The 16,910-nt window shown below is 46.3% G+C and overlaps 1 protein-coding gene across 5 annotated transcripts in view; it reads right to left on the reverse strand.

The window, feature by feature from the left end:
* The window catches only part of LOC119169563 (cell adhesion molecule Dscam1-like), a 491,221-nt gene that overhangs the window by 456,925 nt on the left and 17,386 nt on the right, over nucleotides 1–16,910 (reverse strand). The gene's annotated exons all lie outside the window — the stretch shown is intronic.

Below are 16,910 nucleotides of genomic sequence, written 5' to 3' on the forward strand. Positions count from 1 at the left end.
CAGGCCACGTGTTGCACTTTATATTGGGCGTGACTGTAGATTTTCGTGCATAATCTGTCTCTTTTTTGTATGCCTTGTTATAATTTTTTTTGAAGAGCAGCCTTAAAATATGGGTGCGATGTGCCAAAACAACGCAAAGCAGTAGCTCTTTTAGGCACCTGTAGCTTAACTTGTGCACTGACGTGCGACCAATGAAGAGCAAATTACAACAACTTGATGGGCAGAAGGTGGTGCAGGAATTGATGCGATACATTAAACAACGAGGGAGAAGGAGCAGGAAAGGCAGGACGGAAGGTCAACCAGGCGCGCATCTGCTTTGCTACGCTACATGGGCGGGCGGAGGGGGGGGGGGTGGAGATTAAGGAATGGAAAGATGGTGCAAAGATACAAAGAAGGGAACACAAAAAAGTTACACGTGAGTTTAACTTTACAACTGGGTTCGATAATGGACGTAGAAACACTGTATAAATTATGTAGAAGTATCAGCGCGATTGCGGGTACTTTGATTTTACCTTTGACTTTACCAAAACTCACGGCACTGCGAGGTTTATAGGTACTGCTTTTAGACTTGTCGAATATTCTGTAAAGATTCATCGGTAAACGGCGGTGGCGTCGCCTGCGTCTTTTCTAGAATACACATGCGACACGTTTTCCGCAACATTACTGATGATAAAAGCTGGAAGGAAAGGTGGGGACCGGGGAAGGTGGCTTAAAGGCCTCCGTTTGCGTTAGTGACCCAACAAATTTCATTTTTTTTAATTATCCGGTGCGTTTGCTTAAAAGCATACACCTCTCAATCACACGAGGTGGTTGTCCCCAGAGGGCATCACTTGCAATAGAATCAAGAAAATCCGCGGATCATGAATTTTGACAACACGTGTAGTATAGAGAGCCAGCCACAGAAGTTCATCTACATTGACTGCATTTTACGTCCCTGTTTGCTTTAGGGTTGGTAAAACACCGCTAATTTAAAATCTGGGGGAAAATTTGTGCCTTTCTTCTCTGGCGCTAGAGATGGCCTCTGTATACCCTGAAGTCTTTTGTTTCCCCTGCGTATAAATTCGGCGTTAACGTAGTTTTGATTCGCTCTTTTTTGCTCTCCAAATTTCTTTCTTTATCTTCCTTTTCTGTCCCTTTCTTTTTATATAAAACGTCACACCTTCCCCACGGCGTAGTCCTTGAGGGCGCACATTAAGTTGAGAGCGACGGAGACGTGCGAATAATCCATTTTAATCTCGAGGTGAGAGAATGCTTGATATATGATTTTTTTGTTTTTTTTTTTTTGCGAAACGAACACACGATCGCAGCTAGAACGTGAAAAATATCACCAGAATATTGCACAGTCTAGCGGGTCTCTGTGCGGCATCACCCGCTGTTTGCGTATTGTTACTTCAAAAGAAAAGGCTTTTTTTTTGTGCGATAATTCCTCAACCGTGGCCATATTAGAGGGGCGTGGAACCAGCCAGAAAGGTTGTGAGAGCAGGCATCTTTGAGCAAACCTAAAAAAAAGCAGCATAGTATTTTTTTTTACGTTTCCAACAGACAGATGTGTAGCCAAGCAAGATAGAATTAGAAAATTTTACGTACTTTTTAATGGCAATGCACGACAGCAGTACGAAGATGTGCACATCTATATATAGGTCTCTGCAGTCGCATTTGTCGTTTATGTTCATGGTTTTAAGACGGTTTTACTGTACATCACTGCGACGCAAGAAGAAAACATTTTTTTTTACATTCTGTGTGCACGTTCATTTAACCATCCCGGTGTGGATGTACTTCGATAACTATGTGCAGAGGGCCGACAGTAGGAAGGACACATTTGTTGAAGCAAACCGGAAACAGACAATGTTCAATTAAATAACTTGTGGGGGTCAAATTAAAATAGTGACACTACTGGACATCAAATTTTGATAAACTGTTATTCTCTTCTGCTTGTGTAATAATGAATGCCCCTTGTATAAAATGACAGATCACAAAGGGCTGAAATGATCAGCAGTAGCCCCATAAAGTTTCACGTCCACTATGACAGCTCTTGCATATAACAAACCCGCACAAGTAACTGTAACAATGACAATTATTAAATTTTAAACTCTGCTGAGAACTGCAATGTTTCTGGCAATGAGCTCAGTTCCTCTCTCTCTCTCTCTCTCTTTACTTGCTATATTGCAGGCTTTCATTCGTAACATCTTTGTTGAAAATTCATATTTATCGCCATGTGGAATACTTCGAGGTTTGGTGTGTTCAAGACTGGTGTTGTGTGTGACCTGTGCTACTAAGTGTGCTCGCTCTTCCGTGTTTTCGGAGCTTCTTAAAGATCACAAACAGTTGCCTTACACGAAGTAGAGATGCTCGTATCGATCCCAGTATCTCTGGCGCCCGTTTTCTCCATCCTGACCCCCTTTCTATTCCAGCGCAGTGCAGGCTGCTCAGCAAACATGGTTCCACATGCATGCTTTTTTTAAGCCTTCCCCTCTCTCTTTTTTTCCTTTCTGCATAGCGGTGATACGGAGGTGGCAAGGCTACGTCTATTTGTAATGCTATGCCAATGTGATATTCACAACGCTCAATCTCTGCTCCACTTATCTCGATTTTTGTGGCCTTTTATGGAGCACACCTATCTGCCACTAAACCTATTCCATGTTTGTAAACAGTTGTAGGCGCCGTTGACATATTGAGAAGCTCGTAACGACGTAGCGCCAGGCAGAATGCACTCTGCCTGAAGCTCGCCACCATAGGGTTTGCTAAATACACCCTGGAAGAAAGTCTGGCGCTAGTGTCTATGGGATCTGCAATGCACGGCACTTCAGCGAGGATTTTAATGATGGGTAGTACATGGATTTGTCTCATTTTTGTACATCGGGCTCCATGTGTGTTCGGGTGGCTTTGAGGTGTTTTCTCAAGAAACAAAAATCAGCAAACTTTCAGAAGTCCCGCTTCACCCCCTTAAACTTTTGAATTTGCTATATCAAATCGGGTCACGAAGTTCAAAAGGATTCGTTCTTTTTTTGAAACAAAACCAAAATACAGCAATAAACAAAGCTACAAGTGCGATTCGCCGCCCGCAAGTACGAAGTCTGGGCAAATCCGTGTGCTATCGATCATTCTCATGCTGAGCGATCACAGCGCCAGAGTCCCCTTTAGTTAATTTTAGGAGACCCTGTGCTCGCCACCATCCTCTATGATCGCGTCACAACTCGCAGAGCAGCGCCTAATCTGCCTCCGAGCAAAGCATGACGGGGAGCTTCCCGAACGCGGCTGTTGTGCCAGTTATCACGTGTTTATAGAGGGTGGTGGCGACCTTATGGCTGACTGGAGCCTTTGCCCCACGACGTCGCTACAAGTGCCTTACTAGGTCGATGGCGCCACAGTTCTTTACAAACATGGAATAGTTCTATAAGAATGGCATGGACTCACACTTCAGATATCAGGTTCCCCATAATGAGGAAACGGAATGCGACTGTTGTTGCGGTGTTCCTCTACACTCCGAAGCGGCGCACGGGAGGAACCTTTGATTTGGCTGTTTGTGATCACTTCACTTTTCCACACGCAAAATATGTTTGTTGTCTTTTTCATGTAAGTGTCCTCGTGCTTATGGAGAAGCGACGGCACGTACATTTTGAAGCCATGTCATGGCATAGTCTTGCCGATTGCTGCCCTTCGTCGATACGTATTAAATATCATTCAACGTGCGAAGACTTACTAAAAAATGCTAGAACGAGACGACGGTACCAAGAAAAAAAACAGAGACATGAAAATCAGACGCTGGCGCTTCTCGGCTGTCGTACGATGTAGAGGCTCCTACAGACACGAGTAAAACAAGCAAGCTGGGTAACTGATTGCTTGAACGTAAATATTAACCCAACTATATACCCCGAGTAAGTGAGCATTGATCACCGATAGACAACCAAGGCGAGCTTTCCCTTGTGCACATATACGTCCCTGCCCAGGAGTAGCTGTAAGACATGATCTATCGCGGAACCTCGGCTCACGAAAATAATCTTCTCTGCTTTAACCAAAAGTTACCCCTGTGCACTATCTCCCCTGAGATAACGTGTTAATAAGGAATATTACGAACATATACGCAGCGGCAACAATCGCTTAACCAAGTTACAGCCTCCGTTATCGCTGCCGGTAGAAGCTCCATCCCCTCGGCAAGACAGCCAGGTACCACCAAGACCATATCTCTAGCCACCGCATTCTGGGATTAAGCAAGACCGGATACAAGAAAAGACGAATGCGGCAGCACGAAAGGTAAAAAAAAAAGGAGAGCAAAAATGGAGACAGTGCGCTGCTAGCCACGGACATCGTGACAGCCCATAAAATCTTCCAGCGATTTATTTTTTACGACCTCGTCAAACCTGCACGAAGAAGTAAAGAGAGAAAAAAGAAGCTAAAAAAAACACCCGTGCACTCTACCATTAATTGTTGTCTCTACCTGCGCCGCCTGACGTTTATTGCGTCCCTGATTTTACCTTCAGCGGCCGGTCAGAGCGCGTGCTTGCCAGCTGCTTCCTGCCAACGGGATCCTATACCGCAATGACCGTGTTTTCCCCCTCTTCACTGCAACCGCTTCATGTCTACGAAACGATAGTTGCGTGGTTTGGGTGGATCCTCAATAATGGTTTTTTTTTCCGAAACCTCTTCTCTAGCGTATGCTTCTCTGCACTACGATTCGCTGGAACACGAAACGAAAAGGCATGACTATTCGGGGAAACGCTGAAAGAAACAAACTCACGGATGTGAAGACGTGAGTAATTGATATTGGATGACCCCGGATCCAAAACGATGTTCTGATAATGTTCCGGGAGCCCACATATTCTCAAAGCTGGGAGAGAGAGAGATGAACACGGAGTACATCAGGGACCTCTCGACGTTTATGTAATGCGAGGCGTGCGTGCGTTCTTATGTGTACGTATGTATGTGCCCGCTCGCGCGGGTAAGCGTAGCGGCAGCGCTGAATCCGCGCAGTTGCCGAATGAAGAAAAGACACGAAAAAGAAGCGCTTTCGCAATGGTAATTGTGCCTCGGAGCTAATTTGTCATTTGGCGACATCGAACGGAAGCCCGGAGTACGACTCGAATCGAGTGTCGTCAAATGGTGCACGACACCGGGGAAACGGGGCCACGGAAAAATCCGCAAATAGCAGACTAGGGAGTCAGAGCACGAGAGCACTCGCTGAAATATGCAGTCTCGAGAGAGAAGGAGGGACCAGGATTGAGCGTGGTGAATTTGGAAGGTTGGTGGTAAGGGCGCACAGGCGATGTCCTCCATGGCTCCAGAACGTAAAAAGAACGCACGCTCTCAACTGTAACTGTTATCTATCTATCTATCTATCTATCTATCTATCTATCTATCTATCTATCTGTCTATCTATCTATCTATCTATCTATCTATCTATCATTTATTCTTTCGTTCATTCATTTTTCACTGTCTATACACTATGTATATCCGTGTGTGGATAAATCAAGCCAACCGGTCATCCATTTCTATCTCTCCAAATCTATCTATATTTATATCGGTCTCTGTATCGATTTATCCATTCACCCAACCTTAGACTTATTCATGTGCATATTGATTGGTGCATTCAGCTATGAAATTGAAGTTGAGGATCCAAGTTCACGGCGGTGGCTATGGTGGCAGCGTTTTAGATGAAAACCTAACCACATGCTAGACGCGTGCGTGGTTAAGTTTAGTTGCACGTGAAGGACTCCCAGGTGATCAAATTTCTGGAGGCTTCCACTATTGGCTTCCCTCATACTCACACCATCGTTTTTATGTACTAAAACCAAACGATTATTATTATTATTATTATTATTATTATTATTATTATTATTATTATTATTATTATTATTATTATTATTATTATTATTTGTTGATGTGAGAGGTATGACAGCATTGTAAAACGTCGCGTCCGATAGCTGAATTTACCATTGCGCTGTTATTTTGGCAATGATATAACATGCACGTTTTTCAGTGAGTATGGGTTCACACGAATGTTAACACCATAGAAAAAAATCTTCAAGACACTGTATAAACAGTGACCGACAGATTGAGTTCTGCTTAATTAGCATGGACAAGGCTGATAGCAATTGGCGCAAGGCCTACGCGATACTTGCGCAAACGCCCCGCCGCGGTGGACAAGCGGCCAAAGTACTCGGCTACTGACCCGCTGGTGGCGGGATTGAATCCAGCCTGCTGCCGCTGCACTTTCGATGGAGGCGAAAATGCTGTAGGCCCGTGCGCTAAGATTTGGGTGCATGTTAAAGAACCCCAGGTTGTCGACATTTCCGGAGACCTCCAATACGGCGTCTCTCATATTCGTATGGTGATTTTGGGACGTTCAACCCGACATATCAATCAATACTTACGCAGACATACAAGCCGTATGCGTTCTCAAAATCACTCGACTCCTCGAATATCGCAAACTGACGTGAGTACACATATTCACCAGCGTCTCTCTTTTTTCGCTACATAGATTTAGTTATGCCGGGCCAATTGTCACTGGCAGAACGAAAAACTCGCTATATGAAGATAACGGCGCACACCAGAATCAAGGGTGTCATGGTAAAAATATTTCAACATGGGATAACATTATTCCTCTGATCTGTAGTACAAATCATCGCGTTCTCGAACAATATGCTTTCTCGCTGTCACTCAAACGTATATTCTCAAGCGCTCTGCCCAAGAATCGGGCGGAAACAGCCTGTATGAAAATTTTCTGATGAGATTATCATGAATTTAATTTGTTTTCTTATTGTGAGAGCAATTACATAAATACTCTAGGTGGATTTTCAGCGTAGTAGCTGACATGTACAGAATATATATATATATATATATATATTGTGGTAAAGCATTCCAACAGAGAGTCGTCCTCTCCAGCACCTTCTAGTGGGTCGCCCTTTTCATAAGAAGAAGAGCAGCTCGTGCAGAGAGTCGGTCCCCCCATTGACTGTCGCTGTCGTAAATCATCGCAGAGTGTCCGCCAATAAACCTCTTAACAATTTGGTGGAGGTGCTGAGAGTGCTGTGCCCTTCAAACTCCTTCGGTCCGAATTCGATGCCCTTGAAGCTTCGATCCCGTACCATGCCTTCGGTCATGCACCAAGACGCCACCCAGCAAATGCCTCCCCCTAAGCCGACGCCATGTCCCGGTGTCCCCCGCATCCGCGACCCTCCTGTCTTCACCGGCGCGGATGGTACCGACGTCGAGGACTGGCTGGCCATGTACGAACACGTGAGCGTCCCCAACCATTGGGACGAGGCAGGTAAACTCGGCAACCTGTTTTTCTACCTCGCGGGTGTGGCCGGCATGTGGTACAACAACCACGCATCTGATTTCCCGACTTGGTCCGCTTTTAAAACCGCTGTCGTTGACGTGTTCGGCCTTCCGGCCGTTCGTAAGCTGCAAGCTGAACAGCGTATACGTGAACGAGCCCAGCAGACCGGCGAGTCCTTCACAAGTTATATTGAGGACATCCTTGACTTGTGCAAGAAAGTCGACCTGCACATGTCAGAGGCTGACAAAATCACGCATGTTCTAAAAGGCATCGCCGACGATGCCTTCACCATGCTACAGGCGAAGAACCCCCGCACTGGGGCAGAAGTCATTACGTTATGCCAAAGTTACGCTGAGCTGCGGCGGCAGCGCTTGATGACCCGTCGACCGCCACCACGTAATGCTGATCTCTCGGCCTTGTCAGCAGTTCCTGACCACGTAACCTTGCTCGCCGAAATCAAGTCGTTCGTGCGTGAGGAAGTTGCCCGCCAGATCTCTTTACTGGCTTTTGCTTCCCCACAACATGCTCAACAGCCATCTCGTACACTTCCACCTTCGCTCCGCTGAGCCATTCAGCAGGAAATTGAGCAGGTCGTCCCTGAATACCACCAGCCGCCTCCTGTATCTGCACCCCTCAGCTACGCCCAAGTTGTCGCCAGGCCGCCCCCGCCAATTTCTGCTGCTGTTCCCCTAAGTTACACCGAAACAGTTGCGAGGCCCCAGGCCTTCGGAGAAACTGTTTCGCCTACATACGCCGGCGTCACCCACGTGCCCCGAGTGCCACCTACCATGCACTAATATCAGCAGCCGGCTCGCCCATGACGTTCTGCGACATGGATGGGACCCGCGAACCGATGGCGCACTGCTGACAATCGCCCCATATGCTTTGCTTGTGGTTGCGTAGGTCATGTAGCACGCTATTACAATCGTGTGCAGCAACCACAGGTCGCCTCCAACTTTCCCAGCCAATCAAGCCGCTCTTATGACCAACCCTCGCCTATGTCACCGTCGTCACGCCCCGTTCCGTCTACACGACGTTCACCATCTCCACGACGTCACTCACTGTCGCCGATGCGGCCACGTCCACTCGAGGGCGACCAGGAAAACTAGTCGTCGCAGTCCACGAGGCAAGGGCTGCGACGCTGTCGAACTGCGGAAGCCCTCAGGAAAGCCCGTCGAACGTGATAGACGTGCTTGTGGATGGCGTTCGTGCGTCTGCCCTTGTAGATACTGGAGCCGCCGTATCCGTCATGGACGCAAAACTTAGCCGATTACTGCGGAAAGTGACAACGCCGCTTTCCGGACTCTGCCTCCGTACAGCCAGCGCCCAAAGCATTCACCCTACAGTGATGTGCACAGCCAGCCTTATGATTCAGAACGTGATGTATGCGGTCGAATTCATCATAATTCCTTCATGCTCTTACGACGTCATCCTAGGATGGGATTTTCTCTCCCGCCACGACGCCGTCATTCATTGCGCACCAGCAGAAATAGAACTCACACAATTCTCTTCTTTGACGCCGGCCGACAGTCCATCTGCTGCAAGCAAGTTACTCGTCAGAGACGACACTCAAGTGCCTGCAAACTCGTCCGTTGCGGTGTCGCTCTACTGCGCAAGCCTTTCTCACACCGCTGCACTCCTCTCGCCATCTCATCGTGTTTTCATAAGAAAAGGCTTGCTGGTTTCTTTCGCGATCGTGCAACTCACTCACGGCAGCACCACTATTTTTGTTGTGAACTCGTCCCCGTACAGCGTTACGTTGGTGCGAGGGGAATGTCTCGGCAGCGTGGAACCCATCGAAGACGCGCAAGTTATGGATCAGCCCGATGACACGCACTGCTCAAGTTCCTGTACGCTTAGTGCTGTTTCGACATCTGCTTCATCATCCGATGATGTATTCGGTCCCTCCATTCCCGACAACCTTACGCCGGGCCAGCGTTCCCAGCTTTTAGGCCTGTTGGAAGAATTCCGCTCTTCTTTCGATGTCGCTCAACCTTCTCTCGGCCGCACATCCACCGTTACGCATCGCATCGACACAGGCGCACAGCCACCGCTGCGGCAACGTCCATATCGCGTATCTCCCACAGAACGCCGTGTAACCAACGAGCAAGTCGACGACATGCTTCGCCGCGATGTTATTCGCCCCTATAGCAGCCCCTGGGCATCTCCTGTCGTTCTCGTCACTACGAAGGACGGTTATGTGCGGTTCTGTGTGGACTTCCGACGCCTCAACAAGATCACTCGTAAGGACGTGTACCCACTACCGCGGGTAGATGACACGATTGACAGCCTGCAAGGAGCAGAAGTCTTTTCATCCCTCGATTTGCGCTCAGGGTACTGGCAAGTACCTATGGCTGAGGAAGCTCGACCGAAGACCCTTCGGCATGTTTTAACGCGTCTGAGCGATGCCAGTCTGCAACTGAACCTTAAGAAGTGCCGATTTGCAGCTCGGCAGCTGACAATACTCGGTTACGTCGTGTCCAAGGACGGAATTCTCCCTGATCCAGCCAAGCTTCGGGCCGTGACCGAGTTCCCCAAGCCGACCTCCGTCAAAGAACTGCGCAGTTTCGTAGGACTGTGTTCCTACTTTCGGCGCTTCATCCGAAACTTCACGACTATCATATCGCCGCTGACGAAGCTTCTCGGAAATAACGGGCCTCTCCATTCGTGGTCATCACAGTGCGACGAAGCTTTCACAACACTTTGTCGTTTGTTAACGTCGCCTCCCATACTCCGCCACTACGACCCTACGGCCCCTACAGAGGTACACACGGATGCCAGTGGTGTCGGCCTCGGCGCTATCCTTGCGTGGCGCAAACCAGGGTTCCAGGAATATGTCGTGGCGTATGCAAGCCGTACGCTTACTAAAGCCCAGACTAATTACACAGTCACCGAGAAAGAATGCTTGGCAATCGTCTGGGCCCTTGCAAAGTTCCGACCTTATTTGTATGGTCGCCCATTTGATGTCGTCACCGACCATCACGCACTACGCTGATTTTCGTCATTGAAAGAACCCTCAGGCCGTCTCGCCCGGTGGGCACTTCGCCTGCAAGACTATGACATCCGCGTGCTGTACCGCAATGGAAGGCAACATGCTGACGCCGACGCCCTATCGGTCTCTCCCTTGCCAGACGACAATGCCCACGACTCAGCGTCTCACCTTGTTATTTCTTCGATTAGCATTGATACCATTGCTACTGAACAGCGCAAGGATCAATGGATTGCCTCACTGATAGACTTGCTGACTGATCCATCCACTCTATCCACTCGTGCGTTGCGTCGTCAAGCCCACCATTTCGCCCTTCGCGACGACCTCCTACACAGGCGCAATTACAATGGTGACGGTCGCCAGTGGCTACTAGTCATACCTCGCAGTCTGCACTCTGACATATGCGAATTCTTTCATTCTGATCCGCAATGTGCGCACTCCGGGGTATCGAAGACTTACCACCGCATTCGCCAACGGTACTTTTGGCGCGGCATGTACCGCTACGTGCAGAAATTCGTTCGCTCTTGCATAGATTGTCAGCGCCGCAAAGCTTCAACGCACCTGTCGCCGGTAGGTCTGCAACCTCTACTTTGCCCTGCCAGGCCCTTTGAGCGCGTTGGCATTGATTTGTATGGGCCACTTCCACTAACGTCGGCTGGTAACCGCTGGACCATTGTCGCTGTGGACCACCTCACGCGATATGCCGAAACGGCCGCCCTTCCCGCGGCTACAGCGAGTGATGTGGCCTCCTTTCTGCTCCAACGATTCATTCTGCGACACAGTCCACCTTAGGAACTGCTCAGTGACCGAGGCCGTGTCTTCCTGTATGAAGTCGTCGAAGCCAATCTCAAAGAGTGCAACGTTGTTCACCGCAAAACTGCTGCTTACCACCCGCAGACGAATGGCCTCACTAAACGTTTCAACCGTATGCTCGGCGACATGCTCTCCAAGTACGTCACCGCCGAGCACACAAATTGGGATTCCATTCTACCCTTCGTCACCTACGCATATAATATCGCCCCTCAGAGCACTACTGGCTTTTCACCTTTTTTTTATTATATGAAATGCACCCGTCACACACCATCGACACGATACTTCCGTACAGGCCAGATCCGTCTGAGTGGGCACCTATTTCTGCTACAGCAAAGCTTGTTGAAGAGTGTCGAGAGCTTGCAAAGACCTTTACTGCACATGATCAAGAGCGGCAAAAAAGCATTCGCGCTGACGCCAGCACTACTGCGCCCACGTTCATCCCTGGAGCGCTCGTCTGGCTCTCGATCCCTATCACTGCAACGGGCCTATCTCCAAACTATTGCCAAAATACGAAGGCCTCTACCGTGTCGTCAAATGCACTTCCCCAGTCAACTACTTGATTGAACCCATCGAACCATCTTCGGACATGCGCCGTCGAGGACGCGACATTGTACATTGGTACGCCTCAAGGCCTACCATGACCCGCTCATTGTAACCAGCTGTTAGGTCGCCAGGCGGCTCCCTTTTCGTACCCGGGGTAGTTGTGGTAAAGCATTCGAACAGAGAGTCGTCCTCTCCAGCGCCTTCTAGTGGGTCGCCCTTTTCATTAGAAGAAGAGCAGCTCGTGCAGAGAGTCGGTCCCCGCATTGACTGTCGCTGTCGTAAATCATCGCAGAGTGTCCGCCAATAAACCTCTTAATATATATATATATATATGAGATATAACAGACAGTAATGCCAAGGAATGCACAGGGGAAGTTATCAACATTAATGGAATGTAAAAATAAGAAGAAAGAAAAGTGGATGAAAAAATTACCAACTGTAAGCAGGAATCGAACCTACGACCTTCGAATTCATTAATGGAATGTAAAAATAAGAAGAAAGAAAAGTGGATGAAAAAATTACCAACTGTAAGCAGGAATCGAACCTACGACCTTCGAACGCGTAATTCGAAGGTCGTAGGTTCGATTCCTGCTTACAGTTGGTAATTTTTTCATCCACTTTTCTTTCTTCTTATTTTTACATTCCATTAATGTTAATAACTTCCCCTGTACATTCCTTGGCATTACTGTCTGTTATATCTCATTATTATTGTGTTAAAAACACGGAAAAACGAGCCCTTAGGTATACACTTCTTTCCCTTATATATATATATATATATATATATATATATATATATATATATATATATAAAGGAGTAATTCACACACAACGAACGTTTCAGCACAGTTTAGTCCGACGTTTCGACCGTGGGACCGGTCTTCGTCTGGGAAGGTTCCCAGACGAAGACCGGTCCCACGGTCGAAACGTCGGACTAAACTGTGCTGAAACGTTCGTTGTGTGTGAATTACTCCTTTTTCTACATCAGAGCCTGCGTGATACTTCCTATAATCCCTTATATATATATATATATATATATATATATATATATATATATATATATATATATATATATATATATATGTGTGTGTGTGTGTGTGTGTGTGTGTGTGTGTGTGTGTGTGTGTGTGTGTGTGTGTGTGTGTGTGTGTGTGTGTGTGTGTGTGTGTGAACTATGCACAAAACGAAAACATTAATCAGAAGAAAAAATTCCGAAGCACTCGACCTAGGTACTCAAACCAGCGATCCTTGACTCCACAGCGTGCTGCTTTTCACAACTCATCACCTCATTGCCTCACAACTAATTGTCTGGTTCATAAAACACAGAAAGATCAGGATACACAAACGACACAGTGACTCAACGCTGTCAAGTCTAGAACTTTTTTTATATTGTTAAGCACGTCAAGTATATTGACCCAGTCTGGTAGATCAGGCTGGACTTACAAAATCTCTCATCTTTGCGCAACACTGTCGTTGTCTGTCCATTCGCGCGTCTGTCCTCGTCTGTTTCTTCCCGTGTGTTGTGTTTAGTTGCGCCCTCACGATGAGTTTTATGTCAAAGCCCCAACTTGCCCAACAGTAAAAACATGGCTTTAAAACATGACTTTCTTGGAGAACAGATTGTCCACTATGCCGAAAACCACAGAATATCGAACATGCCTTTCTAGACGGTCATGGAATGCGTTATTTTGTAGGGGCGTACTTCAGCCCACTCTGAACAAACAAATACCTCATAAACGTGCCATGAATGCACCAATGATAAAACGGCAATCTATATTTATGTGCACAATTTACCGTCAGTGGTACGTAGTTCTCGAATGAGCTTGGCTGTGTTTCCTGTTGCGCGACGATCCTGCATTTTGTTTTTTTCATTGTGAAAACTTCTCTTGAGAAGTGTGTGAGAAAGTGGTGCTTTTGTGAGCCCACTCACAAGGTGAAGCAAAACACAACAAAAAGAACAAGAACATTAGGCACAGCTTGTATCAGACGTATCCGCGTGGCAGGATATGATAGATTGTTACTCCACGCACCGCAATTTAAAAGAAAAAGGAAAATAAGATTGTCGGGCTCTGCAGGATCGACACTTGCACCGCCTAGCTCAACCACCAAGGCGTGAAACTGCGACAGGTTCACGCTTGTCCTGTCTACACCTGTGCGTTCTTTTCGAGCATCCGTCTTGGTGCTTCAGCAGAAAGCTGCAAGTTTAGAGCTGCTTGTCGTTATTCGTCTGACATTCCAATTTTTCGCTATCTTATTCATTGTTTGGCCCCCGCAGTGAAGCTGGAACTTTTTTCAATCACCCTTTCTTTCCTGTTGTTGATCCCGAACGCCTACTATTTGTGAAAAAAACATTTAGGAAGCGCAAGTTCGTCTTTTATTAATTCTTCGTCTCTACCGGTATCCCAAAATGTGCATAGGCTGGGCACCAAACACTTGAAAAAATAATGAAAACTCAATTTCGTACTTTCCGTCGCAGGTAAACGCACTACGTCGAAAACGAAAGTTTTCGTGTGCGCGTGTGCGTGTGTGTGCGTTTGGGTTGGTGTTTTTTTTTTTGCGTGGTAGCGGCAGGGGGCCAGTCTGGCTTGCAGTACACGGTGCATTAGATTGGCAAAGATACCCTAAATTCACCAAGATTTCTCTCGGCTACTGTTGCAGCTACTTTTTCATAAATGCGAAAAAAAAGAAAAAATAAAGCATCGTCTAGAAAGAATACCCGAAGCAAGCATTAAGAACCACATGCTCCTCGATGCAACCCAAGAGCACGTATAGGCTGTTGAAATCACATCAAAACATCTGCCATGTACACGAGCGCTTGAAGCTATTGCCCAATTTCTGCATGAGGCACCCATACAGCATTCCACTATCTCCTTGTATTCCATCCTATGAGCACTTCAACGCTATCATGGCTCCGGGTATACAATATTTTTTGTACTACTTCCTCCAATATCCTTGACGTTTTTTTTTTTCAGATTGAAAAGAGGCATCTTCAAATGTGCGAGATCTATATCCATGTGTCCGTTGGGGGTCAGCATTTTTGCTTGTGTGCATATGGCTTTCTATTGCTCATACTCCATTCGTGCTGCATTTGTAGTCGATGATTATTCTTTAGATACCTTTATTTTCCTAGTGCACAGAGTTAACCTAACTATAGTAGGCTATCAATTGATGTTGAAAATCCTTTGGAAATGGAGATCAGACAGACAGACAGACAGACAGACAGACAGACAGACAGACAGACAGACAGACAGACAGACAGACAGACAGACAGACAGACAGACAGACAGGCAGACGGACAGACAGACAGATAGGCAGACAGACAGACAGATAGAAAGAAAGAAAGATAGATAGATAGATAGATAGATAAATAGATAGATAGATAGATAGATAGATAGATAGATAGATAGATAGATAGATAGATAGATAGATAGATAGATAGATAGATAGATAGATAGATAGATAGATAGATAGATAGATAGATAGATAGATAGATAGATAGATAGATAGATAGATAGATAGATTTGTAGTTTGTCGTATGACATGATTCAATATTTCTGACTAATTACTCGTGGTTTCGCTTCTGTTGAGAGTGCCATGTAGGAATACCACGTTATTTTTGACCACTTGAAGTTATTTGAGGCGAAATTAAAGAAAGAGTAATATTTCTTTGCAAAGTTTTTGGGGATTGAATCCACGTTTTTGAGTGGTACACCTAACACCTCACCTAATTTTATATAATGATGGGCACATTAGCTCTGGCGCATTAAAGTGCCATGTTCATATTATTTTGCACGACCTGGCCGTGTGCAGCGTGATACAAGTTCCTTTAATTGCCGGAAGCCTTTCTGAACTACTCGTTAGTCCAATGTCCGTTTCGGCTCTTCTTCAGCAACCCAGATACCCCCCTTCCTTTGTCGCGCGAAGTACTGCGAGTTGGCTTTGTTCCGATGTGTGCAACTCGCCAGCTGCGCTCATTTTCTTGTGTGAATACAGCAAGCAATACCCTGTCAAGCTTAAATTCCAAGTACTGCGATTATTCGTTGTTTTCTAGCGTTCAATTACCTCTAGTAAATTCAAAAGGAACAAACTACATTACCGATGCTAACTTCTATTACGGAATTACGATACATCAGTAGGCTGTCGACAAAAAGAAACGCACAAAGGAATCGTCACAGAATGAAGCCGAACTGTGGCTAAATATGCATGAGCCACGCAGCCCCCAACTATAAGGCTTCGAGAATACGACAGTTTACGTATCATAGAAACAGGACGAAATAAGCGCAGTCACTCCGGCAGCCGCTTGGGACTCGTGAAAACAGATTGCCGCCGAGGCCCTTAAGTAATAGCTCTCGTACTCGGTGCATCGTGGCGCAATGACACACAGACGCAAGAACGTACTACTTTGATCGTATCTTTCTCATTCTATAAATGTGCCCTTATGTTATATTTTTTTCTCCTCGGCGTGCTTTTTGAATACGTCAGTGAATATTTTATAAGCACCAAATTACGTCTTCTGAGACTATTTGCGGGACGGCGTTGCAGTTGGGTTTCCGAGCTATGATACTGCTTTGAAAGAAATGGAGTGTTACTTTCGCATACGCCAGCATGTATTATTGCTTTATTTGAGTCTAAGGACACATGAATCTCATTCAAAGTTTTATTTGTTTTATTAGACATTTTTCTAGGTAATAACCGATGCGTCGCGACAGAACTTGGGTTTCCCAAGACCACCTTGTTCTCCCAGCGAATGTAAATCAAAACAGTGCCAAATGAACGAGGACTGTAAGTGGAAACAGTGGAAAAGTTGACTTTTACCTGAAAATTGTACTGAAAACATTTCAAAAGTTGGATAACTGCGCATGCTGTTACGACAAAAATGAACGAATGATGGTGGTTGATCTTGGTTAGATAGAAAAAGTAATTATTCTTCACGCGGGGCAGTCAGTGAGTAAATCAGGCAAAAGATAACATTACTTTATTCAGTATAGGGTGATTGAGGACTGACTAACGCAGTTATGACCTGATTTCTGAATCCTGTATGTCCCAAAAAATTAACGCGTCAATCAGTCTAGGTTTAATTGATTGATATGTGGGATTTAACGTCCCAAGACCACCATATGATTATGAGAGACGCCGTAGTGGAGGGCTCCGGAAATTTCGACCACCTGAGGTTCTTTAACGTGCACTCAAATCTGAGCACACGAGCCTACAACATTTCCGCCTCCATCGAAAATGCAGCCACCGTAGCCCGCATTCGATCCCGCGACCTGCGGGTCAGCAGCCGAGTACCTT

The sequence above is a fragment of the Rhipicephalus microplus genome, chromosome 2 (assembly GCF_043290135.1).
Source record: "Rhipicephalus microplus isolate Deutch F79 chromosome 2, USDA_Rmic, whole genome shotgun sequence".
NCBI classification, from domain to species: domain Eukaryota; kingdom Metazoa; phylum Arthropoda; class Arachnida; order Ixodida; family Ixodidae; genus Rhipicephalus; species Rhipicephalus microplus.